Source organism: Chenopodium quinoa, unplaced genomic scaffold, assembly GCF_001683475.1.
Source record: "Chenopodium quinoa cultivar QQ74 unplaced genomic scaffold, ASM168347v1, whole genome shotgun sequence".
NCBI lineage: Eukaryota > Viridiplantae > Streptophyta > Magnoliopsida > Caryophyllales > Amaranthaceae > Chenopodium > Chenopodium quinoa.
Genome location: NW_018743352.1, coordinates 150,822 through 160,330, shown reverse-complemented (window position 1 = coordinate 160,330; position 9,509 = coordinate 150,822). Strand labels below are relative to the sequence as shown.

The 9,509-nt window shown below is 36.9% G+C and overlaps 1 pseudogene; it reads left to right on the top strand.

Moving 5' to 3' along the window:
- Positions 1 to 699: 699 nt before the first annotated feature.
- On the top strand, positions 700 to 4,341 carry LOC110737990 (annotated as a pseudogene).
- The last annotated feature ends 5,168 nt before the right edge of the window (positions 4,342 to 9,509 follow it).

The window sequence follows — 9,509 nt, the reverse complement described above, 5'->3', positions numbered from 1 at the left end:
TCACATTGGTATACAGTCTCACTTTTTGAATGTTCTGGTACTTGATTCTAAGAGAAAAAGTTATTTGGCTAAAATGTTCTTCCTTAGCCCCACATCAAATGAATCCTCACCAGACTCATGTGACATATTAATTAGCCTAATAATTATACTCATTCTAAATATATACTACGGAGAACTATGATTATCACGGAGTTGATTTATCCAATATTATAACCATTTTGATTTCACATGCCTTTTCCTGCTTTATATTAAGAACACCTGTGTCAATCTTGGATATAAATCAACTAAGTTGCAGATAGTTTCCTGGATAAATAAGATTTATATGTATGATTTATTTTTACCCCTTTGCGGATTATCATCCATTATCAGTTTGAAGGTTCCATGCGTGTGTTTTTCTCTATGTAACATCATTCCAATATCAAGAGTCTGCAGAGCCTCTTCACTTGATGACTTGATGTTCAATTTATTTGTTTTGATTGGGGCAAGCCCCATGATGCATGTCTGAAGCTGCTGCACTTTTTACTGCTTTCCAATTCAATACAGTCTTTTTGTTTTGCGGGAATTGTTTTAAATGAAATTTCTGTACATTTTGCATACTTTTGTAGTTACCTGTAAGGTCTATAAGAAATAGGTTAATTTGTAACCTCTTAATCTCTCCAACAGTTAAATGCTTAACTCTGTTGACATGGCACCTGCTGATTTCAGAAGCTGGAGCCTGGAGGAAGGGTACGGCGGACAAAGGCTTCAGCAGGCTGCCCAATGCTTAGAAAACAGAAGTTGCAAAAGGATTTCGTGAGTGATGTCTCTCAGCAAGAGGCTTTAGATATTGAAGATCTTCTTGATCTTGGTAGCAGATTAGGAACTTGTCCATACTATGGCTCAAGACGTATGGTTCCAGCAGCGGACCTTGTTGTGCTTCCTTATCAATCTCTACTATCGAAATCTTCTCGTGAATCCCTTGGTATAAATTTGAAGAATAATATCATTATAATAGACGAGGCTCACAATTTAGCTGATTCACTTATTGGCATGTATGATGCAAAGATTACTTTGTCACAGGTAACTTTTTCCTCATTCATAGCCCTATTAGAGTATTAGCAGAAGAATTCCTATCATGAATTGGCCATTCTTTGGTATTGTTTTGAATTGGACTACTGGAGCTCTTTATATAATGAAAAAGAAAATGACAAATTTTTGCCATCAGTTTGACTGCTTGAGGTTCTAAAATTCAATTAAATTTGATTGTCATTTCAGTTGGAAAACTTGCATCAATGCTTGGAGAATTACCTTGAAAAATTCCGTAGCCGTTTGGGGCCTGGAAATAGGAGATATATCCAAATCTTGATGATCCTGACCGAGCTTTCATGCAAGCTATATTCGATGAGGATGAAACAAATGATAATGTAACTAGCAATGCTGTTGAAAGAACAAAAGGTCCAAATGAATCATCAGTGACAATAAATGATTTTCTATTTGCTTTGAATATCGACAACATCAATTTTTGTAAAGCTCATAAATTATGTTAAGGAAAGCAACATCATTCACAAGGTGCGCAAATGTTTGCAGCATTATCTTATGCATGATCTTTTTGATTTCCTTGCATTCTTCTGTGTAGCTTACTGTCATAGTTTAATGCTCAGGTCAGTGGATATGGAGATAAGGTTACATGCTTGGAGAAGCAGATCCCTGGAGGTTCTATCAAGTAAAGAAGGGGGAAGTACTTTGTCTGGATTTCGGGCACTACTTGATATGCTATTATCATTGACAAATAAAAATGTAGATGGGAGGATAATAGTCTCAAAGCTGAGATCAAAAGGACTGTCCGAGCAAGATGGATTCATCAAATATGTTATGCTCACTGGTGAAAAGATTTTTTCTGAGGTTTGCTTAACTTACCTTCCATTGCTTTCTACTGTTACCTTGTGTGGTGGTATTTATCATGATTGTATAGGTTTAAATGAATGATGGCCTTTTTGTAGATTGTAAATCAAGCTCATGCAGTTATCTTGGCTGGAGGAACTCTGCAACCTATAGAGGAGACAAGGGAGAGACTCTTCCCTTGGCTACCATCACAAAGTTTGCATTTCTTTTCATGTGGTCATATCATCCCTCCTGAGAGTATCCTACCAGTTGCCGTATCAAATGGGCCATCTGGCCAGTCATTCGATTTCAGCTATGCATCCAGAAACTCACCAAAAATGGTCCGTCATTTGCCCCCCTCCTATTTCATTTCGCAAGACTGCTATATTTTTGTTTTTTTGTAATCCTGAGGACATTATGCTGAGTTTGAATACATATAGATTCTTTAAAGCTGCTAGGAATCAGATTACTCACAAGCAGATTTAGCTAAGATTGCAGAAATTAGAGAAAAGTGGGGGATAGTTTGTATTGAATTGATCAGTGTAACTACTCAATACAACCCTTTTATTCGAGAGGAAAGGAGCTCTCCAACTAAGCAAAAGCTTAACAATATAATTTACATAATTATTACAGCAGAGGCCTCTCACTTAAATACAATTAGTTTCCCTCACAACTTGCTAACTGAAACAGATTCTCCATTAACCTCTCTCCATAACAAACTTCTCATAACAAACTCCTCTAACAGAAAATGACACCTCAGCCCCTGCCTCATTAATTGATTTTGCTGCCCTTGCCATGCTTTCTTTCTTGCATAAGTAAACACTACTGGACACGTAGGCGCATCCCTTGCAAAAGCACGTATCTGCTCTGGTGTAGTCTTCTTAGTGACCTAAATTTTAATTCTCTGGAGTTGCTTTTGTTTTCTTGTTGATGTACATTCTTCTTACAAGTAACTATTCAGCCAAACATTTGAATGCTGAAAGTTGTTCTTTTTATGTGTTTTGGAAGTGCAGATTGAGGAGCTTGGTCTCATGCTTTGCAATTTGGTGAGTGTAGTTCCTGAAGGAATAGTTGTATTTTTCTCTTCATTTGATTACGAAGACAAGATCTATGAGGCATGGAGAACAAGTGGGATTTTAAACAGGATTACAAAAAAGAAGCGTTTGTTCCGAGAACCTCGAAGTAGTTCAGATATTGAAGGTGTTCTGAAGGAGTACAAGGATACAATTGACATGCTTTCTAATAAAGCCCTAAACGAAAGCAAAACATCTCTAAATGGTGCAGTGTTATTGGCTGTAGTTGGTGGTAAGATATCAGAAGGCATCAACTTCAGTGATGGAATGGGCAGATGTATAGTTATGGTCGGGCTTCCTTACCCTAGCCCATCAGATATTGAGTTGATTGAGAGAATCAAGCACATGGAAGGCATTGGTGACACAAAAGCTACCAACTCATTACAGGTTTCAAATAATGACACATATATTGGAGGAAATGTTAACGCTGGGTTTGACATTTTACGACGTTGCAAGCGAAGAGGCAAGGAGTATTATGAAAATCTTTGTATGAAAGCTGTGAATCAGTCAATTGGTGAGCATTATTAGTGCTTGACCTATAATTAGTTGCTTGCTTTTCAATCTTTGTTTATATCATGTATTCCAAACACAGTTTTAACCTCATACATGTATACTTCTTCCCAACTTGCAGGTAGAGCAATTCGTCACATAAATGATTATGCTGCTATTTTGTTGATTGATTCACGGTATGTGTCTGACCCTATAAAGCGAAGTTCTTCACCCCCAGCTAGCAAACTACCACAGTGGATTCAAGACCGTCTTATCTCTTCTACTTCCAACTACGGTGAAGTTCATAGACTGTTACATCAGTTCTTTAAGATTAACAAGAATAAAGTAAGGTAATGTTCAAAAATTGGAGAATCAGTCTTTAACTTAGCAAAACCAAGTACAGCCACCAGCACACCCAAAGTCTGCTCCAGCCTTGTCCACCTCTGAGATCATTCCCTTGTATAGATAGACGTAAGACAATAGATTTCTTGGCCAGATTCAGCAACGACAAGTTTGTTAACTCTAGCCATGATTTTTTCGCTGTTGCTCCTAATTTAGGGTTTTTTTTTTTTTTTTTCCTTCCTTTTCCAGTAAGCTACATGAGATAGAATAGTATTGTACTTCTCAATATAAGTGTCCATGATACAGTACACAGCTATAATGCCTATAAACCTGCATAATTTCATGGTATAAAAATTGTAAGTCAATGCTAAGATCTTTAACCTTGCAAGCTATGTTAATTAATTCTCTTTCTTTCTTTTTTTCTCATTTTTAAGCCCTTGTCCAAACATGTCTTTCTTTGTATGATTTAGTCATTTGAATAATTTCATGTTGTGAATTGAATTTTTTTTTTTTTTTGAAACAAATCAATTCATTAATAAAAAGCCATCCGACATCTACATGTTGTGAATTGAACTTGTGTAGCCTTAATATGAACTAATCTAATATTATTTGTCATTTTGTAACCTAATTTGAAATTGTTAATGTTTAATAATTTTTTTTTAAAAAAAAAATTAGGCTAAAATATAGAAGCTTAATTTTTGACACCTAGATGCTATCTTAGCTTGTACTAAAATTTAAAGTACTGAATGTGAATTATAGTCAATCATTGTGGAATAGTTAAAACCATTTAGTATAAAGAAGAAATTATCATTTTGTGTATTTTGAAAAATATAAAAGTAAATTATAAAAAAAAGAAAAAAAGAAAACCATATAATCTACTAGTATAAAAAATAACATATGAGACTAGAGATTTAAATTGTCTTAAAAAAAAACAGATAAGATTAAATATCAATTTAAAAAAGAAAAAAAATTATGTTTTCAATAAGAAATTCATCTACTACGACACCACATATAATCAACTATTACAACAAAAAAAATCATACAAAGTTTAAGATAAAAACTCTTATTGGTTAAACGCAAAAGAGAGATATTAGTTGGTATATTAATACGCGTAAAAAGCCAAAGTTTATCTAACAAACTTTGTCTCCTACATATTCACCCGAGTACACGCCGTAGACTCCGAAATATTCATCCGGTTACATACCATCGTCTACTCTCGATTACTCACCGGATTCACCCGAGTACACCCCGAAGTCACCGGAGTACACCCCATCGTAGCCGCCAATGTCTCCAAATTACAAGCCGTGCTAAGCAAGGCACCTTTGACAGGATCTTGTTGCAGATTAGTTTTAATTCAGTAAAACTTGTTAGTTTGTTGACAAATTGTAAAGCAATTTAGTTGAAGAGTGTTCTGTTGTTAATATTTGTTCATGTTGAAAGTCTGGAGACATTAGATAATTTCTTGTTATATTCTCTTTTAATTCCAATATACAAGTAATACACGAGTACTTAATTTCTACACCCTTTTCTTTAATCTTTTATTAAGCCATTTTTTCATCTCATCTGTTTTTTTCTTGTTAATTCCTCTGTTGATTCTCTGTTAATCCCAATATAATTTTTCTTTTCTTTTTTTATTAATCTTGTTTTTATCGTTAAAGTAGCTATTTAATTTATTTTTTTTAATTTATTCATATGTTATGATTTTATATATGCATATGTATTATTCAATATATGTCTGTTAGTCTAACCTATGATGCAGATTGATAATTTTCAAGTTGTATAATAGTACATGAAAGTCAAACCTAAAATCTTTAACCTAATGTCCTTTATATATGACCTGCCTTTATAATCCGTATTAAACACATCTTCTTAGTTTGAACAAATCTCTAATGTTATTACTTATTAGCCCTTATGTGAACTTTTTGTTTTTATGAATTATCAGTGCTTATGGCTTATCTAGTTTACTTTGTACTCGTAAATTTGTAATGTTATACAGATTATCGAGTTAAATTCAATTGTATAGTGATATCCCATGTGACCACGTGTATGTCAACTTAGAAATTTAATTGCAAAGTGGGTTCCATTTTTATTATTCTAATTATGATTCTCAACAAATTCAGTTGTAAAATTAGAGCAAGAATTCAATCTCAGCAGCTTACATAATGTCACCTGCCAAAACTTACTTGAAATGTCATTTTTTGTGTACTGTCCAAAAACTGACATAGGAAGCCTCTTCCACTGTACTAAAATTTCCTTTGTCTACTAAATGACATGTACAGACACTTTTATCTGATTAAGTACTGATGTTTCATTAATCTAGTCTTAGCTGCCAAGAACATTGATTAACAAGTATCAGACTTATCTCTTAATGAATGTCCAAATACTTTCTTTAGTCGAGAACTAGTTGTCACAGTGTCCCAATCTCTTCTCGTAAAAGATAAATAGGTTATGATTTCGCTAAAACATTCATCACAAATGGAATGGCTGTGTTATGTCTGAAATCTTTTTATCGCTGCATTAAATTAAAGTAATTGCCTATATTAAAAACAAAATCACCCTAACTTAAGCTAATGGTTAAAAAATGTGACAACTTTTTCTAGACATATAAATATATTTATATGGTATATGTGACAATTTAGAACGGACGAAGAATTGATAATGGCAAGTGTAAGAAAGTGACCACACTACTACTATGCTGCAGGTCCATAAATTGCTTTTCTAAAGTGTACCCTCTGAATTTAGCAAATTTTTTGGGTCCATACTGTCCATTTTCCTTACAACCTGTGAGTTTCATATTGCTAGTAACAACTCTGCAAATGAAATTATGCTTAGCTTAGTGCCAACACTATCCTACACATAAAATGCCTGCAAAAACTACTAGGTGACTAGCCTCAGTATCTTAACATGTTGCACTATTGTATGTACTCACTGCATTATTTCATGCATTCTTGTTATCATGCCAATCGAAAATCTTATCAGCATCCCAGGTAAGATTGGTTCAGGATCATGACATCGTCTTCTATCAGTAAGGAACCCATGCTGCACAACACGTCCTTAGCTTTAAACCCAAAAATCCCGTGTTAACAAACAACTAATTTTACCAAACACTTAATATCATCGATCAACTAACTGAATGAACGAGCTATCTAACATCCGTTAAATGCAAACATCTACATCTTGACACCACATTATAAGATGAGCAAGATATATTAGCCCCATCAACAAAACTTGAATGATGATTGAAGCCTTTTGCTTACAAAGATCTTGGGACCAGCAAACAACTAGGCCAATCTAATGAATGAATTAATCCTACTTTTATAATAAAAGAAGGTATGAAACATTAAGTTTGTAATCCTAAAATTCTATCAGATTAACAGAATCCCCTGTTCATTGTTGCTTTCAATCCATGAAAATTGCCCCTACATTTTCGGGAATCGCATGGTTTTAACAAATAATTGATCATGATTTACTTAGTGCTTGAGAGCTATTATGTGACCTTTATAAGCTTTTACCCATCCTCCACTTATTGCCTTTAGCTTTTCTTCCTTAATCAATGCCACTATCTTTTCCTTTAACCTTCAGGTAAAAAACTGGTGATTATATGATCCCTTGCTATAATAGAGATAACAATTCGAATGAAACTTCCTATACGTACACGGTACATAGTACACATTCATTGTAGATATGAAAATATCGGATACAATTTTTTGGGATGGTCATCACGCGTACCTATTATTACATCATTTTCTATTGTGTATCTTGAGATGAAGGGAGCACTATGTCTTATGTATTAGAAAGAGTTATTGTGCCGTGACTTATTTAAGTTACTAAATCAATATATATGTACGATTAAAGAAACGAGAATAATGTTAGAACTAAATATACTTTGATAAATACTAGTCAAATTATAACATTATTTCAGAGGACTAGATGGTTATTTAGTACATGACTCATTCTTCCTTTCAGCCTTGTGCATAATACTTTAGTAGTTGAAGCTAGAGAGGGAAAAAAAAGAAAAGAGAGAGCAAATGTTGTTTAAGAAAACCATGCAAAAAACTAAAAACTTCTTCCAAAAATCTCTGCAAAACATCAGAAACTTCCTCTTTGGAAGCTATGATAAGATACCCAGAACCTTATTCTTAAATCCTTTATCTTGCAGCAGCATTAACCAAAGAAGCCATCACCTTGATCACATCTATCCAGACTTCTTCAACTGCAACCAATCATCAGTTTCCGGCCACACTGACCGAGGCAATGCTGACAGTTCAGTGAAGCAACTTACCAACACTGATGCTCATGACAGCACTGAAGTAATCAGCTCTGCACAGGATACAGCTGATGAGACGGCGAAACAAGTTGAAGGTCCTTAAAAAAATCAGCCATCTACTACAACTTCTACTTCTTTTAGGTATGCAATTGCAAATGGTGATGCTTATTTACTAGCACAAAAAATGAAAGAATTGGATGTAAGGGATGTGGATCATACATTGGATGTTGAAGAAGCCCTTCACTACTATTCGCGCCTTACTTGTCCAGAATATGTGGATATTGTCAACAAGTTCTGTTTGGGTCCAATTTAGTCCAATTGGGCCTGGTCACTGAATGATCCAATTAAAAGCCCAAGGTTAAGGTTCAACTCTCCAAATGTGCTAAAGTCAAAAATCAACATCCTCAAAGCCATGTCAAGGTCAGTCAACGGCCCAATCAGCTTGGCCCAGCCCAACTGACTTCCGGGCCCAATCCGCCTCCTTCATTAGCCAAGGTATAAAAGCCAACAATTTGGTCAATTCTTGGTAAGACAATAAAGCCTCAAGCAACTAAACTCTTGCACAGCTTTCTCTCTCTAATATACTGACTTAAGCATCGGAGGGGCCTTCCTCGGCGTCCCCCCCGAGGCTAGTTTACGTGTATTTGTTGTGCAGGAAACCCTCGGCTCCTGCGTCGTTCGGACCGAGACCAAGTTCCCTCAAGATAAAAGGATCTTCCGAGATTCGATTGTTTTCATCCGAAACAATTTGGCGCCGTCTGTGGGGAACGCTACTAAATTTCGCGTCAGTCATCAAACACTCCGGCAGTCGCCATGACTAAGAGTGGAAAGAGTTCCAAGAAGGCTAAGAAGGGAGGAGGCCGGATTACGGTGAGGGAACGCCAGCCGGTTTATCCCTCCCCGGAGCAAGCCTCTTCCGAATCGGAGGCCCCCATTTCTCCGGAAAGGGAAGCCTCAAGAGGTCCTAGCCTCCGGGAGGAGAACACCTCGCACCACACTCGGCAGCCGGGGCCATCCCCGAGACCGAGTGGCTCAGGTGCGAGGAACTCCCCGCCGCGCCATAGCGTGCAATCCAGGTCACATCCGCGGGAGACTCCTCCCTCCGGACCCTCCACCGAGGAAGTGGCCAGAGCAGTGGCCATCTGCATGGAGTTCCTTAAAGCTCAAGGGGCTCCAATCCAGATGCCTGATGATCACCAGCCGAGAAACCTGAAAAGGAGGATCGGTCAGGATGATGGTGGACAAGTTCCACCACATAGAGAGCTCGGCCAGAGGTGGCGAGGGGACACCCGAAACTCCAGTAAGGAGAGGAGGAGGAACCCTCAACCCTCTGACCACTCTGAAGCTCAGAATTCCATGGGGCCCTCCAAGGACCCGGAATTCGCCCGCCAAAGCGTTCACGAACGCTTGGGTTCGAGGGAGGTGAGTGTGCATAGCCGCCTCACCTTCCCAGAGGATACCGGACCCCACCCAACCTT